Below are 17,722 nucleotides of genomic sequence, written 5' to 3' on the forward strand. Positions count from 1 at the left end.
TATGCTCGGCCACATATATGAAAGTTGTTTCTTATGCAAAAGTTAGGATTTATAAAACTTGAACTTGCCATTTAAATTGGCTCAACGTTCCCTCAAGTTTTGAGCATTTTTAAGTCCCATGCAGTCTTTATTTGTGTTGGCATTTTAGCAACTCCAGGTGGAAAAATGAAGAACTGAATAGAAAATCTCATTTCATGACACATTTCACATTCTGATGTTTGACAGGCTACACAAGAAGTGAGTTTTGATGTATCACAATGACATTTTGGCTCATGATGATGACTTAGCTGATTTAGACTCCCTACTGCCATCCTCTTTGAAGTGTGTGCTGAACTGCAGCCTTCATTACAGAGACCACCATGCAGAAATCACACAATCCCAATTCTCTTACAGGCCTTAACAGTTATGGGTTATTTGACGATGGCAGCTTTTCAGTGTGAACTGCCTGACTGGTGAGGAATCTCTCAGTCACCCTGTGCCATGTAATGCCATCTGTATGGGATGGTATACTTAAGACGGTAGAGAGATACATGCAATATCATTACCATCAGGGTATGCAAGTCGTGATCAAATTGAAATCTGCAGCAACGTCTGCTGTCTTCAGCAGTGGTGGTCTTACTTGGCCTACAAGTCCCTTTGTGATTACTGAGCTCACCAGTGTGTTCTTTCTTGTTATTGATATCCCAGACAGTTGAATTGGGTAATCTTAAGGTTTTTCGATGTCTATTATGATTTCATTATTATTTTCCAGCTTCTTTGACTTTCATTGGCACAGCTCTTGCCCTCATGTTGAACAATGGCAACTACAGAGACCAAAGGTAGTCTGTAGGTAGGAGTAAGCTGAGGTGTCTTAGGCCTGCAAGACTAAAGCAATGAAACACACCTGAGGAATCACAAACACCTCTGGCACCAATTGTCCCAAACATTACGTTGTCCTGAAATGGGAGGACGATTCAGAAAAAGTGCTGTCATTTCTACAAGGTGTGACTGAAATGTTTGCAAATCCCCTTAAATGAAAATCAGTAATTTGCACTTTAATTACATCTGAATTATTTAATTCGTAATTTTAAACGGTGGATTAAAGGTGTAAATGCAAGAAGAATGTTTCATTGCTTCCACCATTATGGAGGGTACTATATAAAACAGAATGCCACGCCAAGCATGAAAAGTGCACCTTCAATAATTAGAATGTGTCCTGACATTTATCCACACTTGAACTAAAACCACTTGACACCAAAACAAACAACAAAATGTCTTCTTTCATTCACCAAAGGAAAAGAGAGCAATGGATGAGTGACGCCTCAGTGCACAGGCCTACAGAACTGCAGTGACCTCAGAGAAGAATTAGAAGATGAGAAAACGGAGGAAGAGCACAGCTGCTGGTGTTTCAGCTCTACAGGGTAGTGGCAGGTGACACCAGGACTGGTAACCTATGTGACACACTGGTGACATTTATACTCACCATTATAATGTTAAAGGGTATCTACTATCAGGACTTATTTTTGTTGACTAAGCTAACATTTGCCAGGTTTTACGGTCTATTTAATCCAATGTGTGTGTTCATGTATGGAATTATTATCTCTGTTATGGCTGCAAACATCAAGCAGTCCAAGCCTGCACTCAATGAAGAGCGCTATAAAGAAGAAATACAACTGAATTAAACAGTAGTGTTACACTAATTAATCAGTCTTGAATTAAAATTGCCCAGTTTTTGCTGTTTATTGTGAAATCGGCTTGCAGTTGGTCGACTGGTCTACTGATTTCATGACATGGAATATGTTAAGCTGAGGACACGCGTACATCTGACAGAGTGCACAGAGTGGAAACTGATGAAGAAAATAACTGTTGTGTGGAAATATCTAAAGTACCTGAAATGTGATAGGAATGTTTTCTGTAAAGTTTAAAATGAAAAAGTTAGTTGTTAGTTGTGGTGTATTTAAAGCAAAGACATTTCCTGCAACTAATTTGATGAGAAACGTTTAGGTACAACACACAGCTGAGCACATCGACTTTCAACAATGCAGTGAAAGCAGGAAAACCGCTAAGGAAACAAATGTGTCTTAGCTGTCAACAATGGCACTGTTTGAAAAGAACCAGACATATGATCAGGACGGGACAAAAAAAATCAGAGTATCCCTCAAAAATAATTGCAATTTATCATTTTAGATACACCACCATTTTCTATAGTAGGAAGTTTAGGATTCCATCATTTAAGTCCTATAACATGTATGCACGATATACACTGGCGAGAGGATGGTTCTTTTCAGACGTAGCATTACCAAGATGAAAACTTTCATGACATCTCATATACAGTGACATGAAAATGTGTGGGGACCCCCCTGATGAAAATAACTGTTACTGTGAATAGTTAAGTCAATATCAGATGAATTAATCTCCAAAAGCCATAAAGTTAAAGATAAAACATTCTTTTCTGCATTTTAAACAAGACTTGTGTCTTATTTTTGATTTGTAGAGTGAAAAAAGAAGGAGTACCCCAGAAATGTTTGTGCACCCCAAGAGATCGGAGGTCTGAGATATCTTTTTTCCCCCAAGATGTCAGACCCTAATTGGCTCCTTAGGGCTTTGGCTTGTTCACAGTCATCATTACGAATGGCCAGGTGATGCAAAATCCAAAGCTGTATAAATTCTCAGACTTCTCAAACCTTGTCCCAGCAATCAGCAGCCATGGGCTCCTCTAAGCAGCTGTTTAACACTCTGAAGAATAAAATAATTGATAGTCACAAAGCAGGAAAAGACTACAGAAGATGGCAAAGAGTTTTCAAGTAGCCACCTCCTCAGTTGGTAACATTATTAAGAGATGGCAGTTAACATCAGTGGTGGAAATCAAGTTGAGGTCAGGAAGGCCAAGACAACATTTCCAGGACAACTGATCATAGCATTGCTAGAATGGCAAATCTAAACCCCTGTGTCTTAAATCTTTCTTGTGGTCTTTTGTAGTCAGACTCTGGAGTGGTGATGCACTGTTCTACTGTGCAGCAAAACCACCACAAATATGACCTCCAAGGAAGAGCCATCAAAAGAAAAAATGTCCTGTGTCCTCACTTCAAAATTCAAAGGTAGCACATGAACATCTAAACAAGCCTGATGCATTTTGGAACCAAACCATGTGAACTGATGAAGTCAAAAAATAACATTTTGGCCAAATGTGCAAAGGTGTGTTTGGAGGACAAAGGGCACAGAATTCTATGACAAGAAAACGTCTCTGACTGTTAAGGATGGGAGAAGATCAATCATGTCTCAGGCTTGTGTTGAAGCCAGGAGCACCGGAAACTGTGAACTTGTAGAGGGAATAATGGATTCAATTAAATATTAGAAAATCCTGAAGCAAACAACACACCATCTATAAAAGCTAAAAATGAAAAAAGGATAATGATCAGAACTGCACCCCAGAATTTACAATGGACTCCTCAAGAGGCCCAAGCTTAAGGTTTTGTCATGGCTCTCTCTCAGTTCCTTGATCTGAACATTAACCAGATTGTTAAATGGAATCTTGGAAAGTGAGAGGATATTTGAGGAGTGGATCTGTAGTAACTACAGGGGGATAAAATTGAGCCACAGCATGAAGTTATGGGAAAGAGCAGTGGAAGCTAGGTTAAGAAGTGAGGTGATGATTAGTGAGCAGCAGTATGGTTTCATGCCAAGACAGAGCACCACAGATGCAATGTTTTTCTTTGAGGGTTTTGATGGAGATGTTTAGAGAAGGCCAGAAGGAGTTGCATTGTGTCTTTGTAGACCTGGAGAAAGCATATGACAGGGTGCCTCGAGAGGAGCTGTGGTATTGTATCAGGAAGTCGGGAGTGGCAGAGAAGTACGTAAGAGTTGTACAGGATATGTACGAGGGAAGTGTGACAGTGGTGAGGTCTGTGGTAGGAGTGACAGATGCATTCAAAATGGAGGTGGGATTACATCAGGGTTCGGCTCTAAGCCCTTTCTTATTTACAATGATGATGGACAGGTTGACAGACAAGATTAGACAGGAGTCCTCGTGGACTATGATGTTTGCTGATGACATTGAGATCTGTAGTGATAGTAGGGAGCAGGTCGAGGAGATCCTGGAGAGATGGAGATATGCTCTAGAGAGGAGAGGAATGAAGATCAGTAGGAACAAGACAGAATACATGTGTGTGGATGAGCAGGAGGTCAGTGGAATAGTGAGGATGCAGGGAGTAGAGTTGGCGAAGGTGGATGAGTTTAAATACTTGGGATCAACAGTACAGAGTAATGGGGATTGTGGAAGAGAGGTGAAAAAGAGAGTGCAGGTAGGGTGGAGTTGGGGATTGGAGAAGAGTGTCAGGAGTGATTTGTGTCAGAAGGGTATCAGCCAGAGTGAAAGGGAAGGTCTACAGGATGGTAGTGAGACCAGCTATGTTATATGGGTTGGAGATGGTGGCATTGACCAGAAAGCAGGAGACAGAGCTGAGGTGGCAGAGTTAAAGATGCTAAGATTTGCATTGGATGTGACGAGGATGGATAGGATTAGAAATGACTACATTAGAGAATCAGCTCAAGTTGGATGGCTGGGAGACAAAGTCAGAGAAGTGAGATTGTGCAGGTTTGGACATGTGCAGAGGAGAGAATCTGAATATATTGGGAGAAAGATGTTAATGACAGAGCTGCCAGGCAAGAGGAAATGAGAATGGCCTAAGAGGAGGTTTATGGATGTGGTGAGGGAGGACATGCAGGTGATGGGTGTAACGGAACAAGATACAGAGGACAGAAAGATATAGAAGATGATGATCCGATGTGGTGACCCCTAAAGGGAGCAGCCAAAAGAAGAAGCAGACATTATACAGATAAAATGTTAACATCATTTAAATAATCTATATTGTTAATAATTTAATATGTGAGGACATGGTGTTGCAGCACTAGCTAGTTCAGGGATTGTTCCTGCCTCGTGCTGTATTCTTACTGGGACTGGTGGAACACTGGAAGGATAGATGGATAGAATAATTAAACATGTGCTACGAAGATATTTCAATGTTCCTTAAAGGTTTTGAAGAATCGGCATTCTAAGCTTACAGATGGCTTGACATCTATTACAGAGCTGATTGTGTGACAATTGGTGACTTGGAGAAAGAAAAGGAAGGTCAGGAATTGGGGGTTAGTATGTTTGAAAGAGACAGTCCTGCTGCAATAAATTATTTTATCAAAAGTCGCGCACGACGCAGCAAGTACCTTGACGGAGGCAGGAACAATCTTTGGATGAGGCGCCAGCTCGTCACTATCACTGTGTCACCGTGTTCCCATGTTTAATAGTGTGCTTTAATTCCTATCATCATGAAAATGATATCAAGTGTACATCTCAGTATTTAAATTGTTCAGAGAGCTGTAATATCACGAATGCAATGGATTCTGTGTCCTGTTGGAGGAAGAGAAAGCCCATTTAAGAAGCATGTAGTGATTCACACAAATAGAGCACATAGAAGAACACATACAAAACAAAGCATTTAACTTGCTACTTTAGTTACGGTGGGATTTGAGAAACTAGTTAAACGATTTAATGATGAAGTTTATGATGTTCTACTTTAATGACAAAATAAACTACGTGATTAAAGTGGAAATTTCGAGATTAAAGTTGACATTTCAAGCTTTTTTTGCCATGGTGTGTCTATTTTATTTTCTCTGTACCCTAATAAGCTTTCTTATGACACTCAGGCGGTGAGCTATGACTCACCTTTTATTTGCTTTTATTCTCTGAAATTCTTCTATTTTCCCCTGTGCTTTTGCCATCGTCTTTTCACAGAACACTGAGCTTCAGGGCTATTTATATTGATTTGCATATTGAAATAGCAAAAATTCTGGGAGGAACTGGGGAGTGGTGGCAGCCACGTGCGTTACTTTTCACGCCGACCTATACTGTGAGTCTAATGGCCAGAGACCCCCTCCCCAGACAGAAAAATTAAGTTAACAAAGTGAGAGCCTTGCAAAGTTATTATCCTTTGTTTAAACAGAAATTGGAAATTTTACAAAAAAATTAATGAGAACTGGTGAGTTATCCCATCAAAGCTTGCCAATCTGATCCACCTAGTTTCTCAAATACAACATCAACTCGAGTTTTGAAGGTCCCTAAAGTCCTTCTCTCCACATTAACTGGTAATTTATTCCACGTGTCTGTGGTTCTCTGTGTGAAGAAAAACTCTCTGATGTTTATGTGAAATTTTCCTTTAACCTTTCCTACAGCGTCCCCCTGTTTAACTCTTTTAAAATTCACAGCCAAGAAAAGCTCAACTACTTTAATTAACTTCATGATTTTAAATATTTCAGTCATGCCTCCTCTTAATCTCCTTATGCTTAAACTGAAAAGTTTGAACTCTTTTAAACTTTTCTGATAACTCATACCTCGACATCCCTAGAATTAGCCTAGTCACTCTTCACTGGACTTGTCTACCTCTGCTAGGTCTGCTTTATAGCCTGGAGACCAAAACTGCACACAGCTCTCCAGATTTGGCCTCCGCTGTGTTATAAAGCCTCTGCATAACCTCCTGTGACTTGTACTCCACACATCAGGGCGCTAAATAACCTGACATTCTCTTAGCCTTCTTAATGACTTCTGAACACTCTCTAGGATTCAGTGGTGACGACTTCACTACAACTCAGAAATCCTACTCATAAGGATTACTTTAGATTTTCAGACCTTCCATTGTGTATACAAACCATACATTTTTACTTCCTACATGTAATACTTTGTATTTACTTGAATTAAATTTCATCTTCAACAAATCTGCTTGAGCCTGTGTACTGTCCAAATCCCTCTATGATGATTTAACAGATTCTTGATTAGCTGCCAAATCCACCTACCTTGGCGTCATCTGACAACTTAACTACCTTGTTATTTTTATTCTTATCCAAATCATATTTATATATATATATAATTTGCCCACATGAAATTCGATCATCAAAACTAGTTTAACTAACCCTTTACATACGACATTTAGAGCACTTCTTTATAAACAATGTTTCAAGTCTTTTTTTCTTGTGCCAAGATGACCAGACTGCTGGGTAAGCTGACTCTCGAGCATGAAACATAAAATTGACCGTGTGAGAAACAGTCTTCCCTTAAGTCCACTTAATGGGGGACTGCAATCTCTTGAATTCAAAGGGGAAATCACAGGGTATAAAGGGTATGCGTGGTATGAGCACTGACTGCCCTCGAGCACATCCGGTCAATATTGTCGCCTCAACAAAATTGCTTTTTAATGCTGTTATCTGCAGCCTGGTTCCATTACAGAGTTTGGGCGGGTGTAGGTTTTGCAGCAGCATCAGTGGAGCAGCCACTTTCAAAATAAGCAGTTTGGACAGCTGTGTTTGGATGCCAAGTTTGGACCATATGTCATACGTGAAAGAGCTTTAACTTTCCATGCTAGTTTTCTATTTAGCCTATACTGAGACTGAGTTGCTCTATGCTGCTGAAGATGTGTGTGCTGCTACTTGCTCACGGTTTTTCTGTGTTTATCTGGATGTACCTGCTGATAATTTGTAACTACTTGCCTATTTGATTAAGGATAATTTTTTCGGTGTTGAGACACAGCTGTACGGTTTGGTATGGGGTTATTTTGTACATATTTTTAAGTGCCTTTTAAAGTTGGTTCTATCATGTAGCATTTGTGTATCTAGCTCTGCATTTGTTCTTTCCCTTCTGAGAAGGGGTTACTATTGATCGTTGCAATACAGACAAAGTGCTGATTTGTGGAAGAAGAGGAAGACTATGAAGACTGAGGGCAATGTTGAGATGAGGGTATCTCTAAACGTCGCTTGGTTATCTTTTTGGCAAAAATAACAGAATTAGCTTTAGATACATGTGAAGTTAATATTTCAGTTCTAACTGAATAATGTGGAAGATAGGCATCAAAATGACCACTTCAGAGACTGTGTGTAACCCGTAATTGTCTCACAGGATGACCTTCAACATCTGATTTTACATAAAGAATGCCATTACGATAAACCTCAAAGGAAAAATGAAATGGTTGCCCTGCAGCTTCTAGCTCAAATAGACCTTCAAAAGTCAATGTCTGCAAAATATTGGCATACTATTCAGTCAATGTGGAGTAGTTGTCACCATTGCTGTCATGAGACATATTTGAAAACTCAATCCAATTGTCTACTACATACCTAATGATTTGCTCACATACTTTCATTGCCATTTCCTGGGTATTGTTCATTAAAAAAGACAGAATTCGAAATAAGCAAGCCCTGTCTCCTACAATGGGAACGACAGAATGACGTATCATTTCCCCACTAATGTTCAAAATTTTGTTAGCCATTGTGTAAGAGTGAAATAAATAATATTTGTGGGACAAAATAGTAGCTGTAATAAGGTATTTTTTAAAAGCGTGCATGATCTGGGTCTCGTCCGTTGCGAGAGATGGACGTCTGAAGCGGAGCTCCGTTAGCAGTTGTGTTATTTTTTATATTATTTCCTTAATATCCTGAGATATCCTGTATTTATCCAACCCGAGGGTTCTACTACAATATATGCAAGCATATATAAACATGGGCAGCAAGAAAGGGGCTCAGAAAGAAATGGAAAAGAAAACTAAAGCTACATCCAACCCCAGACCAACAAGTCCAAGTTCAAGCTCAAGGTATGGCCTTTCATATACTGACCTGGAACAGATGGGCGAAAGCCCAGGCTCCTCGGGACCACGGTCCGCTGCATCGTCTCCAGTTGAGAGTGAAATGGGGAGCGAATGTGCGAGTGACGCAGGTCAGGATAGCTTGCCGATTGGAGAAGATCATTTGAAACTGGAAAAGGCCTTGCAATCCGCGCTTTCACCTACTCCACGCAAGCAGGGAACATCGGCTGTAGTAGAGCTCGCCGCTTCACCTACGGTGCACGAAAGCAGAAATGATCTGTCTGAGCTGAAGGTGATGATCACTGAGCTCAAGCAAGAGATAAAGAATGATATAAAGAAAAGCGAGAAGGCAAGTGAGAAGCTGTGACGGGAGCTGCAAGTGCTGCGACAGGATAATAAAGACTCGGAGAAATGCGTATATATTAGCTTTGAGGCAGGCTTTAAAGGTCTGCTGGATAAAATAGAAGAGCACATTCAGGAAAACGCGTCTAAACTGAGCACACTTGCCGATCAGCTGGAGGATGTTAAGCAGGCATTCACGTCTCGAATTGAAACAGCCAAAAATCTAGCATCCACTGCTGATGGAAAAGCAATAGCTGCCAATTCCAAATGCAAAAAACTCAGATACAGACTTGCTGCTCTGGAAGATGGAAGCAGAAGGAATAACATTAGAATCGAAGGTCTACCTGAGAATCGTGAAAGTCCAAACCCAGTGAAATTCGCAGCTGAACTATTCTCTAAAATAATTGGAGAGGACTTTAAATCAGATACTGAGATAGCAGCTGCTTATCGCATACGCGGGTCAAATACCTTTAGACCTAGGTCTGTTATTATCACTTCGAGAGATTACTATGTAAACTAGATGTGATGGCACTCCTCAGACACAAGCAAGAGATTATATTTGAAAATAACCACATTCGTATTTTCCCTGATTTCTCTCCCGCAACAGCTGCTAAACGTGTAGCCTTCTACAACATTAAACAGCGGTTACGGCAAGCCGATATCAAGAACAGCCTCTTGTATCCTGCCAAACTGAAAGTAGACGTTCAAGGCCAAAACTATGTCTTCTCCAGCAAGGAGGAAGCAGAAAAGGAATTAAGAAATATGATCCAGACACTAATCTGAAACACAATGAGTCGCATCCTGTCATGGCATGGCAAGGATATATAACCTGCTGTCCGATCCACTTGTAATGATACGGGTATTATACAGGTATTATAATTATACATCCTTTTCATTACTCGGACGTTTTCTGTTTATGTTTTAATTACAGTTATAGACGTGTGTGTGGAAGAAATTTACTTTTTTTTTTTTTCTACCCTAAAGGAGACTGTTTAACAACATACCGTTGGTTTATTGTTATTATTACTATTGCATTAAGACTTACTATGCATATCCTGGACCACTTTCTAACACCATTCCCTGGGTTTATCATCTTAATACTTTAAGATTGCTGAAGGTTATATTTTATGCTTATAGTTTGTTAATGATTATGTTTAAGCATATAGTATTTTGACTATAGTGGCAACAGATATCTCTACTTTTAATCCTAAAACGCTGCTGTGTGGGGGCTTGTTTTGCTTTGGACGTGCTCTGTCTCTAGGTATGTCAGAGGACCGAGACTTTGTGAAGTGGGGTCCAGCCTCATGTGGAGAAGCAAAATGGGGGGTGGGGGGATAAGAGGGGGAGAGAAAGAGAGTAAATTATATCTAATTTATCCATGTAATAATTACAACTTCCAACATAACAATAGGCAGTATGGCAATACCTTTTGGGGAAATCGGAAATTAAGGTTAAAGCTGTCTCACTTCCAGTTAAGACTACAAAATGACATCAAAAATTCAGAATCAATGTCTCCATGATGGGACAGTTAACTTTGTGAGCTGGAATGTTAAAGGACTGAATCACAAATTAAAGAGAAAGAAAGTATTCTCTCACCTAACAAATAGTATTTTTACAGGAGACTCACTTACTAAGCAAGGATCAGTTCCGGCTGCAAAAGGACTGGACTGGCCAAATGTTCCATTCTAGCTTTACAAAGAAAACTACAGGTGTAGGAATCCTCAAACATAGAACAGTCTCATTTGTAGCATCAGATGTAATATCTGATCCTGAGGGAGAGACATGTGATGGTCATGGGCAACTTATTTAACTGTAATATGATTTTGATAAATGTTTATGCACCTAATGTTGATGATAAGGAATTTATACAAAATATATTTGCATCCATCCCCAATGTGAACACTCATAACATTATAATGGCTGGGGACGTTAATTGTGTTTTAAATCCACTCTTAGATAGGACTCCTGTCACAGGGGGAATGACATCTAACACTGCAAAGACAATTACACAGTTTGTAACTGACCACAACTTATCAGACCCCTGGAGGTTTCTAAACCCAAACTCAAGAACATATTCTTTCTACTCACCAGTACATCATTGCTACTCAAGAATAGATTATTTCTTTATAGATAATAATTTCTTGCCTATGATTAAATCTTGCAAGTACGATGCTATTGTTATCTCCGACCATGCACCTCTGATCTTGGAGCTAAAGTCACTATGCCCCACACACTCACCTCGCAGATGGCGTCTTAACCCGCTCCTATTAGCAGACAAGAATTGTACAGAATTTATTTCCAAACAAATCAGTTTCTTCCTAGAGAGGTTTCTTCAGGAATACTCTGGGAAACTCTAAAGGCCTTCTTAAGAGGACAGATTATTTCATATCTCTCCCACAGGAATAAATTAGAAACCAAGAATGTATCAGAGCTAAAAAGCGAAATTACTAGAATAGATGAAGAACATGCCTGGCTTCCAAACGAGGCTCTACATAGGAAAAGGCAGGCTCTGCATTCAGAACTCAACCTCTTGACAAGTAAAGAAACTGAACAACTAATTTATAAATTCAGACATCATTACTATGAACACGGAGAGAAAGCTAATAAGCTTTTAGCTCAACAAATCTACAAACAAGAAGTTCACAATGCACTCCCAGTAATCATCAACACAAACGGAGATGAAATCATTGCCCATAAAAATATAATGCACACATTTAGAGACTACTATAAATCCTTATATTCTACTGAGTTTAAAGAAGACAACACACAATCTAATGTATTTCTGGATACATTACAGATGCCACAAATAGATGCTTTTAGTGCTGAGGAACTGGATAAACCTCTGGCGCTATCAGAATTACTAGATGCTATAAAGTCACTTCAAGGCGGGAAAGCAGCAGACCATGATGGCTACCCTGCAGAATTTTATAAGAAATTCTCCGCTCAGCTAGCTCTCCTCCTATTAGCAACATCTACAGAAGCTAGAGACAATCAAATTCTTCCTCAAACTCTTCACTAAGCATTAACCACCGTCTATCCTAAACAAATTAAGGACTTATTACAATGTGCATCATACAGACCAATTTCATTTCTGAATAATGATGTTAAGATACTCTCAAAAATCATAGCTAGAAGGATGGAGAAAGTGCTGCCTTCGGCAATATCACAAGATCAAACTTTATTTATCAAGGGTCGACACTTATCTTCCAATCTTCGATGCCTGTTTAATGTAATATACTCACTAACAAAGTCAAACACCCCAGAAATATTGTTATCATTGGATGCAGAAAAAGCATTTGACATGAATGAATGGGAATACCTTTTCCCTACATTAGAGAAAGTTGGGTTTGGCCCGAAGTTTTGTGCATGGATCAAACTACTATATACCAATCCAGAAGCTTCAGTTTGTATTAACAAGATTAGTTCAGACTACTTTAAACTAGAACGTGGTACCAGACAAGGATGCCCCTTGTCACCACTCTATTTGCAATCGCCATTGAACCACTGGTGGTTCACTGTCGAAATGCTGATCAGATAAATGGGATTATCAGAGAAGGACTGGAACAGAAAATTTCCCTATATGCAGATGATATGGTAATGTATATATCAGACCCACAAAATTCTGTGCCTGCAGTCTTAACAGCACTTACAGAATTTCAAAGGATCTCTGGTCTCAGAATTAATCTGAATAAAAGTGTACTCTTTCCAGAGAATTCTCAAGCATATAATATTAGATTGGACACCCTACCTTTTACCATAGCAGATCAGTTTAAATACCTAGGGGTAAATATCACAAGTAAACACAAAGCTCTTTATCAACAAAAATTCGCCGTCTATATGGAAAAAATTAAGCAAGACTTGCATAGATGGTCAACCCCACATCTCACTCTAGCAGGAAGAATTAATGTTCTTAAGATGAATATTCTTCCTAAGCTTCTTTTTTTTCAAAACATTCCAATATACATCAATAAATCATTTTTTAAGCAATTAGACTCAACAATAACCTCACTTATTTGGAACTCAAAACATCCACATATCCACAGAGCGACCCTACAAAGACCTCAGGCAGAAGGTGGCATGGCTCCACCCAACTTTCAGTTATATTACTGGGCAGCAAACATACAAGCTATAAAAACCTGGATACAAATAGATGAACATACACAGGTCTGGTCCGCAATAGAAGTAAAATCCTGCAGTACATCCTTATATTCCCTGCTTTGTGCCCCAATAAATGCAAGTTATTGGCAATATACTAATAACCCAATTGTGCTTCACTCACTCAGAATATGGAATCAATGTAGAAAGCATTTTAAGATGGAGAAGCTTTTATCTGTTGCACCTCTGCAAGAGAACCACCTCTTTCAACCCTCGCAAACATATGCAGTTTTTAATATCTGGAAAAGATTTGGGATTAAATTGCTTAGAGATCTTTATATAGACAACATCTTTGCATCCTATGAACAATTACATTCCAAATTTAACTTTCCAGCTACACATTTCTTTCACTATTTTCAAATTAGGAACTTTGTTAAACAGAACCTGCCCAATTTTCCTCATCTTGCACCCTCGTCCATACTGGAAAAAATATTGCTCAATCTCAAGGACTTAGACACCATCTCTGCAATATATAAAATTATTTTACAGTCCCTCCTTTTCAAAGATCCAAGAGGACAATGGGAAAAAGATCTCTAAATCAATATATCAGAAAAGGAGTGGAAAGTAGCAATGCAGAGACTTAACTCAAGCTCCATATGCGCAAAGCATACAATTATTCAACTCAAAATTATATATCGAGTACATCTGTCTCGCCTAAAACTGTCCAAAATGTTTTCAGGGCAAGATCCAACCTGCGAACACTGCAATCAAGTCCCAGCCTCACTTGCTCTCATGTTTTAGGCCTGCACCAAATTAACATCATTTTGGACAAAAATGATTAAGTACCTTTCAGACAGCCTTAGTGTCACAATCCCTCCTAACCCATTAACAGCTGTGTTCGGTGTTCTTCCAGGTGGGTTTAAAGTGGAGAAGGACAAACAAACTGTGATTGCATTCACTACACTTTTGGCACGCAGACTTATTTTGCTAAACTGGAAGAATCCTAACTCTTCTCTTTTAAGTCAGTGGGAAACCGATGTTTTATACTATTTGAAATTGGGAAAAATCAAATATTCAGTTAGAGATTATTTTAGAATAAGCTCTTAAAGCACAGAGGAAGCAATTATTTCCTCATTTCTTTTTCTTCTCCATCCATCTGTATTGGCCTATTAAGGCTTGTAAACATACCTAAATTGATGAGTTTAAGTTTTACCCTGTTGGCCATGCTGTCTCTCTCAGGGGTGGGGGTCAACTTGTTTTTCAATCTCAATCCTATTTTTTGTAAAAATTGATTGATTTGTATGGAATGATTACAATAAAACAATAAAATTATTAACAAAAATCATGCATGATCTGAAATTCTAATAATATTATATTTATGAGGATATTGAATAGAATAAACTAATAGGAATATCTATTTATGATATTTGTTGTGATAGGATAGGGATATCTATTTAAAAAGTGTTTTAAAAGGGAAAAATTCTATTGAAAAGTACAGTTTTACAAATTAGAAGATAGAACCGAAAGTAATATCGAACGTGCAGATGTGTTCCCTAGACCAGGGGTGTCGAACTCCAGTCCTGGAGGGCCGCAGTGGCTGCAGGTTTTCATTCATACTATCTTCTTAATTAGTGCTGATTACTTCTTTTAATTAACTTGACTCAGGCCCCAAGACAGTTATTTCTTTTTCCTTAATTAGCAGCCAAACAATAATGAGACACAAAACAGGCTGCCATATGACCAGCTCACCTGAACATCTGAAAATAAAGAAAGTGGACGGTCGCAGTAAGGCTGATTTCTGAGGTCACCAAAACCTTATGACGGCATTCTTAGAAAAAGCAGAAAAACAACAATTTTGGGAATGTGTGCTGTGGCAGAACGACAGCAGCAAGAAGCCATGGAATTAAATAACGAGTTTAATTAACAGCAAGAATTGGCTTCTCATTAAGAAAGTGATTGGAGTGAAATTGGTTGGAGTTTCAAGACCCAATTTAGCTGGTCATCTGTCAGCTCGTTTCACATCTGATTTCTGATTGGCTGCCATTTAATGAAGAAACAAATCAATTCAGAGGACTGAATCCTTTAAACAGGGCTTATTAAAATGAAGAGAAAAGGAGTTAATTAGCAATGAAAACTGGTCACTGATTAGGAAAAGGGTTAGAAAGAAAACTTGCAGCCACTGCGGCCATCCAGGCCTGGAGTTCGACACCCCTGCCCTAGACAGACAAATGTCGCATTTAGATTGAAGCAGCCAGCTCTGTGCTGCTGCTTACATTCTCAGCGGTGGTGTGCGTGCAGTATGAACGCTACGACTATTATTTTGTTACAATTCTTATTAGCTTATAATTACACAATAAATTACACAATTGGTGTGCATGTTAAAAAGATGAAAATTAAAATGTTTTAATGTAGAAGCACATATTCATTTAAGTATTGAAATATGTGTTTATTTCTATGTATTGAAGAGTCTGTATAATAATTCTTGTGTATCTCAGTCAAGTAGATTCTAATATATGGGTGTTAGTTTAAATATGTTTAACCCTCCTTTTCTCCCCCTCAGGGGTTACATTTTGAAAAACACTGAAGTACGTGTTTATTTATTTATTTTGTAGAGCATATTTATCAAGTTTGAAGACGAAAGTTCTATTTTAATTTTTTTTCCCATACAAACTTGAACACCCTGCATCTCCCCACAGTGGCTGAATTTCAAACAATCCAGAAAGACATGTTTATTTTTTATTGCAGTGTTTGTATACCAATTTTTGTGTTTCTCAGTTATAATTTCTAATATATGGGTGTCACTTTAAAAAGGTTTAACCCTGCTTTCACCCCCCAGGGGTTGCATTTCGAAAAATCCCTTCTTAGTGGGTGCCTACATCAGAAAAGGTATCTACAGTTCAAATTTCATGTTTCAAGCTACAGCAGTTTAGGCTGTGCATTGATCTATTAGTCAGTCAGTTACCGTAGGCTATTATATATATATACTAGCAAAATACCCGTGCTTCGCAGCGGTGAAGTACTGCTTTAAAATTTTAAATAATAAACTGAGGGAAAATGTACCAATAATTATTTGTTAAGGATCTCTTTGTATACCACATTGTCAGTTCGCCCCTCCGGTTGTAATATGACCAAGCTGTGCGCTGAGCTTACTCTTGAGCATGCAATGTATAGTTGGCCATGTGAAAAGCAATCTTGCCTCAAATCAATGCCAACCTTTTGTAGGGTCTGTCCCTGAGACTTATTAATTGTCATTGCGAAGCAGAGCTTTACTGGAAATTGGAGGCGTTTGAATTGAAATGGGAGATCAGAGGGTATAACGGGGATGCGAGGAATAAAAACTCTCTCCCCTGAGCCACCGCCAGTAAAAATAGTTGCCTCAATTAGGTTCTTTTGCAAGCATGTGACCTGAAGTCTCGTGCCATTACAAAGTTTCAGTGGCTGTAAGTTTCTCAGTAACATTATTGGTGCCCAAACCTTCAAAATTAGATTATGCTCAGAAGTGCCTGGAAGATTCAGAGTGTGGACCGAGCTGCAGGCTATGGACGTATATATGTACGTAAGTAGGATTCAGTTAGCGTTGGGAACCCACGTACCAAATTTCTTGAAGATGGGCCCATTAAGTAACAAAGACCGTTGGAAAGTTCAATATGGCGGCCGACAGTGGTGTCATACCACCGAAATAAGTACGTACATCGGTTTCAGTTAGTGCAGGGAAGCCGCCTACCAAATTTCGTGAAGATGGGGCCATAAATAAGAAAGTTTAACATGGCGGACGTTGTCGACCGTTATGACCGTTACATGTAGAATTTCGAAATGCAACCTGCTTAACTTTTGTAAGTAAGCTGTAAGGAATGAGCCTGCCAAATTTCACCCTTCTACCTACACGGGAAGTTGGAGAGTTAGTGATGAGTGAGTCAGTGAGGGCTTTGCCTTTTATTAGTATAGATGTATATGTGTATATCAATACTAATAAAAGGCAAAGCCCTCACTGACTCACTGACTGACTGACTGACTGACTGACTGACTGACTGACTCATCACTAATTCTCCAACTTCCCGTGTAGGTAGAAGGCTGAAATTTGGCAGGCTCATTCCTTACAGCTTACTTACAAAAGTTAGGCAGGTTTCATTTCGAAATTCTAAGCGTAATGGTCATAACTGGAACTTGTTTGACTGACTCACTCATCACTAATTCTCCAACTTCCCGTGTAGGTAGAAGGCTGAAATTTGGCAGGCTCATTCCTTACAGCTTACTTACAAAAGTTAGGCAGGTTTCATTTCGAAATTCTACGCGTAATGGTCATAACTGGAACTTGTTTGACTGACTCACTCATCACTAATTCTCCAACTTCCCGTGTTGGTAGAAGGCTGAAATTTGGCAGGCTCATTCCTTACAGCTTACTTACAAAAGTTAGGCAGGTTTCATTTCGAAATTCTTCGCGTAATGGTCATAACTGGAACCTGTTTTTTGTCCATATACTCTAATGGAGGAGGCAGAGTCACGTATTGCGTCATTACGTATTACTCCTCCTACGTAATCACGTGAACTGAAAACGAGGAAGAGATTTACAGCACAAGTCAAACGCGGGAATGAAGGTAAATGACGTTAATTGTTGACTGTCTTTTAATACTGTGTAATTGTTGAGTGTTTTTTAATACTGTGTAACCATACATATTAACATGTGCAATTAA

General features: G+C 39.0%; 3 protein-coding genes across 6 annotated transcripts in view; 2 read left to right on the forward strand and 1 right to left on the reverse strand.

Annotated features, from left to right (window-relative positions):
* The window catches only part of LOC114642082 (zinc finger protein 883-like), a 422,053-nt gene that overhangs the window by 348,042 nt on the left and 56,289 nt on the right, over positions 1-17,722 (forward strand). The gene's annotated exons all lie outside the window — the stretch shown is intronic.
* Positions 1-17,722, forward strand: part of LOC114643402 (zinc finger protein OZF-like) — a 719,868-nt gene that overhangs the window by 229,405 nt on the left and 472,741 nt on the right. The gene's annotated exons all lie outside the window — the stretch shown is intronic.
* The window catches only part of LOC114642086 (zinc finger protein 664-like), a 396,955-nt gene that overhangs the window by 154,202 nt on the left and 225,031 nt on the right, over positions 1-17,722 (reverse strand). The gene's annotated exons all lie outside the window — the stretch shown is intronic.

The sequence above is a fragment of the Erpetoichthys calabaricus genome (genome assembly GCF_900747795.2).
Source record: "Erpetoichthys calabaricus chromosome 1 unlocalized genomic scaffold, fErpCal1.3 SUPER_1_unloc_27, whole genome shotgun sequence".
Classification (NCBI taxonomy): Eukaryota; Metazoa; Chordata; class Cladistia; order Polypteriformes; family Polypteridae; genus Erpetoichthys; species Erpetoichthys calabaricus.